We start from the raw sequence: 6,269 nt of genomic DNA on the forward strand, positions 1-6,269 counted from the left end.
TGTCATATGGCATGTATAGGGTTGTATATTAAATTGGTATGTTTGGATTGTGCCAAGCTCCGGTATGCCTTAATACATTTTCTTAATAGTTGTGAATGGTCCTTTGAGATTAGGAAAGAAATGGTTGATTGATATGTTTTTGGATGGTTGATTGGTATGTTTTGAAAGTAATAGGAATGTGTTGCTAACTTGACCATGTGATATGTTTTAAGCTTAGGCTTAACTTATTTGCATATGTATATGTCTTGACATTAGTTGGTATATGCTTGAGTTAATAGGTGAATTTGGTCACTTAAATATGTCTTATGAAAAAGTATAGCTAAGAGGTATGATTTGAGAATGAAGTAACTAAATGATGTGTATGTGATGTATGTTTTGGTCATGGACTTATGGTGTTGAAATTGATGTGTTTTAGGTAAATGAACTGTGGTGTCTTATGAAGGCACATTGGTTAAGTTTATATTGAAGGATTTTTTACATGTTTTAGGTGCCTTTGAATGTGATTTATGCATGTAATAGTAGTTATAGATAGTATGGCTTAACGGGTAAGAAATGGCTTGTTGTAAGGGTTGTTAAAGGAGCACACGGGCTGTCACACGGCCATGTCCCTCACACGGTCACCCTACACAATTGTGTGTCATTTAAAATACTAGGTGCAGAATGAACCACACAGACTCAAAGTGTTACATGGCCTGGTGACACGGCCGTATGACCCTATTTCGAATACCCACACGAGCGGACACACGGGCTGGGACACGGTCATGTGTCCTAACTTTAAATATCAACACGGTCTGGGCTATGTCAAACGGCCTGGCCACATAGCTGTGTGACCCCTGTTTCCCAATTTTTCAAACTTTTCCAAACTTTTTGATTTGTTTCAAATTGACCCCTGATTATTCCCAAATTGCTTTTAGGGTCTCGAAGGCTCAATTTAAGGCCTAGATGTGCATATTTGTTATGATTGCATGGAGTTATTTTTAATAAGTATTAAATTGTATTATTTTTGTGTCTTAAAATTAAAGTTTCTGCTTTGTATAGTAATTCTCTATAACCCTAATCTAGCTACGGAGACGGGTTAGGGGTGTTACATAAATCAAGTGCAAAACTGACCAAACCCTTCTTACCAACCTTCGCATGTACAAAAAAACCCGTGGGGAATGAACATACTGCATATAGTCAACGATTTGATTGGCTAAAGAAGGGGATGCAAATAATGAGGACAGACATTCGACAAGTCCAAACTATTTGTGGATTCGAATCTCGAATAGACAACCTTTTCAACCAAATGAGTCAGTTAATGACTATGTTTCAAAAGAAAACTAACTATAGTCTTCCCAATCACACGGAAAATAATCCTCGGAGAGATGGGAAGGAACATGTAAAGGCGATTGCCTTGCTATAGGGGAAGACACTTGAAAAGCCAAAAGAGCCCATCCATGAAGAGGGGGAAGAATCTGAAATTGTTAACGAACCTATGGAGGAAGTCGAGCATGACGAACCAGTCTAAAAGTCAGCCGAACCAGTGTCTAATTTGGTAATCACCAATCTGAGCACAACAAAGGTACCATTCTCGACATGACCAGAGGAAAAGAAAAAGAGGGATAAGGTATATTTTATAATTTTCTCAATTTAGTTAAATCCCTCAATGTCAATTTGCCGCTATTAGAATTAATTGATAAAATCCCTAAATATGCCAAGTACTTAAAAGAAATAATGGCACATTATAAGAAAATAGAAAAGGGTGAGTGAATTGACATTGATGCCTCGTGTAACGCTTTAATCGCTAAAAGGATACCCCTAAAATTGAAAGATCAAGGTAGTTTTATGATTCCAATAGATATAGTGGATCAATATTTTAACAAGGCCTTTTTCGATTTAAGGGCTAGCATAAATTTAATGCCCTTATCAATCTATCAAAAACTCAGACATGGTGAACTAAATAACACCTCGATAATGCTACAGCTACTTGATAGATCCTTGGTACACCCACAAGGTGTACTCGAGGATGAATTGGTCATAGGACAGGGATTATAATCCTTGTCGACTTTGTAGTCCTCGATTTTGAGGAAGATCAAGAAATCTCGTTTTGTTAGGTAGGCCATTCATGGCTACTTCTAAATTGAAAATCAATCTCTAGTGTAATGAGCTAATTATAAAAATCGATGACGAGATAAAAGTGTTCAAATGTGGCCACGATTCCCAAAGTGAGGTATTACTTAGGTAAGATTGTTACGTTTTATTCAATTTAATCTATAATAGTCGATCAAAGGTATTTTTCGAGTTGTGCAAGTGTAGGTACTCGTAATGCAAAAGAATGAGACAAATGGCGAGATCCCAATAGGAATGGGATTGATTGAAAGGACTATAATGGTCGTTGCAAGTGTAGGTACTCGTAATGCAAAAGAATGAGACAAATGGCGAGATCCCAATAGGAATGGGATTGATTGAAAGGACTATAATGGTCGTGAACAACAATTGAAGTTAATGGTGAAGTTTAAAGAATTGTGGGACAAGTCTGGTAACATGACATAGTTGTTAAACCAATGAACTTTAATTAACTTGTAAATAGTATAAATTAGTTTCAATTTTTCGTTTGTAGTTAGATTTTAGATAATTAACATGTAATTTCCTATTAATATTAGGAGCAAATAGGTTTCCGAACACAATGGGGCAAAGAGAAGCTAAGTGGGGAAAAAACAGATGACCGGAGGACTTCGATACATCTCGAACTTCGAAGCCAAATTACCTGATGTTAAGGTGTCATGTTGCGCCATGCATAAGCTATGGTGCGACACTAGTACTTTAAAGCCAAAATGGGGGGTGTTAGAGCGTCATGTCACGCCATGCATAAGTTATGGTGCGACACGCTTGTGTTTTTCAGCCAAAATTGGGCCATTTCAGGCTTAAAAACCATTGAAAGTCTATCTATACCCACTGGTTCTAGCCATGAAAACGCACATCTCAAACATTCAAAGAAGATAAAACACCCTACTCTAGCCGCCGCACCTCTTCCCCAAGATCTAGCTTCAAATTTTCACAATCCCCACCTCTGATTTCCATATGTAAGTTCTCTTATCCTCATATCGTCACAGTTTTCTAGTTCTCATCTTTTATTTCATATTTATAGTCCATATCGATTAAGAAATGAATTTTGTCGGCAACTAAATGAGGTTTTGTGTTCTAACTTTGTTTTTCATCAATTTTATTGTTTGGGTTGTTGTTATTTTGCTTTAAATTGAAAAATGGCACCAAGGAAAAACTAACGCACCATTGAGAAATTTCGATGCCAATCGATTTTATAACTTGAAAGTCGAGAGGTTCTACCTCCAAATGAGTGGGCGTTCGTTTATCTAGGAATGTGGGTTCGATGCAACCATGTCCGCTTGCGATGATATTTAAGATTTGGTACGATCCCACAGTTGGAACAATTTTATACGCAACCTTGACTGAATCGGCGATTGATGCCATCGTTTATGAATTTTATGCCTCCCTGAAGGATAGGGAGAACCGCAAGCAACTGGGTGAGACGATCACTTGTGTTACTGTTCGGGGCAAAGAGGTACTAATTGCACATTGACCTACTGTCAAATGTAGTTGTCAATTCAGATTAATTCTGAACTTAAGGAGTTTATTTTCTAAGCAATTTAGTATTTTAATTTACGTTTTTGGTATTTAGGTCGTAGTATTAAAAGTTAATAAAAATAAGTATTTTTAATAGATTTTGTAGATGTTGTGACCCAAAAGGTCGACACGATCCTTAGGTTGTGCTAATAGGTTCAATTGAGTGTGTAGGATAAAGATATAAATGCCCAATTGACGTGGAAGCAAGGGACTAGTAATGCACAAGCTTCCAAGGATGTTAAGGCACAAAACAAACAACAGAAGGTCGGAAGTGCGTGTCGTGTCGCACCACGCAATGGGTGTGACACGACACACGAGGATGTCCTACCCAAATTTATCAAGGTTAATCTTGTCCGCGCAATCAAACTTGTTAGGATGTGCTGAAGACCTAATTTGGGCTACCAACACCTCTATAAATAATTTGTTAGGGTTTGATGTAACTAAGTCGTCCTAGAAGGATTCAAAAAAACCCTAGTAGTTTAGGAGTAAATTTTTATATTTTATTTTCGGTTTTTCTTAACTCTTTTGTTTTTCCTCTTGAAATTAGTTTTGATTCAAGAGTTTATTTATATTATCAAAGTATTTAAGTTTATTTTCTTTTGTACTTTTTCCCCATTCGATATTACATCCGCAATTATTCAATTCTCTTTTCTCTTTCGAATCGATCGTGTTCCTCACATGATTTATTCAATCAAAGTTGAGATTATGAATAACATGAGTGGCTAAATCCCTTAGGGGAGATTAATGAGTGGATAGGGTCGTGATTAACGGAGAATTTAGGGTTTCCTGAAAGGGATTAGTTGGTATGAATTACGTGTGCTTAAACCACTAGTTTGGACAACCCTAGGAAGTTATCATAGGCTAGATAAGGTCAGGAGATAAGTCGAACTGACTAAATCGTAATTTATCGTAATTGAGAAAGTGAGGTTGGGAGATAAGTGGGTATCAACGAATCGATTAGTTATTTAGAGACCAGGAGGTAATAATTGGTTAATCGATAGCTAATCCATCATAAAACTCTAATCCAAAGTTAATTACAAACCCTAGAATGAGTTAATCTTCTTGATTGGTTTATCAATTTAATTCATTTTTTTTCTTCTTCTTTTTTCTTTATTTTTTCTTTTCTTAAATTATTTTTGGTTAATCGTAATATAGGAATTAATTAGTACTATTTAGACTTATTATTGTAAAAACATTTTCATAGTTTATTCTATCCTCCATTGGGTACGATCCTCGGAATACTTCCCGGTATTTTGTTGTACAACTATATTACAATTTGACCCGTGCACTTGCGGACATCGTTGTTCTTATCTCTTATATTTTTGGTGTTATATTTAACTAAAATGATAACATGTTTATAGGTGATCAAGTTGATGGCGCCATTGTCAGGGAGGTTTTGACAATAAATTGTAAAAATATATATTTTTTTACAATTAATAAGAAAAGTAGGAACATTAGGACATATAGATACGATTTTTAATTTTATTTATTTATTTTTATTTTCTTTTCAGGTCATTTATGACCCGAAGCTCCAGCACTCCAATTGAACCTTACCCAAATCTAGAGCAAATTATTAGGCACAATCGTCAAATGATGAACACCAATCCACCTGTAGTAATTAACTTACCTTGGGGAAATCCATTATTTAGAGAGCCATGAGAGCAACAAGGAAATAATCGAGGAGAAGTCCTAATGGCTCAACGTATGTTGCGCGAGTATGCCCTACCCACATTAGATGCGATGCGAGGAAGCATAGAATGACTAGCAATTAATACAAATAATTTTAAGATAAAGATGAACACAATTCAAATGATCCAAAACACACTGCCATTCAAATGGAACATGGTTGAAGACTCGAATCAACACTTAAAGTGATTCCTTCAACTATGCAACACCTTTAAATAGAACGTGGTATCTGATGATGCCATGCGTCTTCGGTTATTCTTATTTTCATTATGTGATAACATGACCGATTGGTTAGACTGATTAGAATTAGGTTCCATTACCACCTGAAATGATCAGGTGAAGAATTTTATCTATAAAATTTTCCCAATTAGTCTAAACATTCAATTGAGGCAAGAAATTGCCAATTTTAAACAATTTGAAGGTGAATCCTTGTATGAGGCGTGGGAACATTTCAAAACGATGCTAAGGAAGTGCCCACATCACAGATTGTAAGCCTGGTTGCAGATACAATTTTTTTACAATGGTGTTAAAAGACATATTAGATCTAACTTAGACAGAACATCTAGTGGATCTCTCATGTTTCATACGTACGAATGAGCCTATAAAATTATAAAGGACATGGCCATGAATTCGTACATGTGGCCTAATGAGAGATTTATGTACCAATCCAAGCCTCCAATGGTGACAGTGGTAAGTGAAGAGAACGACGATGATAGATTCAAAAGAATCCTTGAAAAGCTTAACTATTTGGAGACATCAGTCAAGCCGACGAGAACGGAGCCACACTATTGAGAACTAACCGGAGGAAGCAAGCTATGTAAATAATAGGGGTGGAAATCCTTATTCTAATACCTATAATCCCAGTTGGAGGGATCATCCAAACCTTAAGTGGGGAGATAACCAAAGAGTCATAAATCAAGCCCTAGGAAACAACCATGCTGCATGTGGTCAAAGATTCGACC

At 36.3% G+C, this 6,269-nt stretch overlaps 1 non-coding gene across 1 annotated transcript; it reads right to left on the minus strand.

Moving 5' to 3' along the window:
• Nucleotides 1–5,689: 5,689 nt before the first annotated feature.
• On the minus strand, nt 5,690–5,795 carry LOC121218875 (small nucleolar RNA R71). The gene has a single exon (XR_005915356.1). It is a non-coding gene; the product is annotated as a small nucleolar RNA R71 (small nucleolar RNA).
• Between the last annotated feature and the right edge of the window lie 474 nt (nt 5,796–6,269).

This window comes from Gossypium hirsutum, chromosome D06, assembly GCF_007990345.1.
Source record: "Gossypium hirsutum isolate 1008001.06 chromosome D06, Gossypium_hirsutum_v2.1, whole genome shotgun sequence".
Lineage (NCBI taxonomy): Eukaryota > Viridiplantae > Streptophyta > Magnoliopsida > Malvales > Malvaceae > Gossypium > Gossypium hirsutum.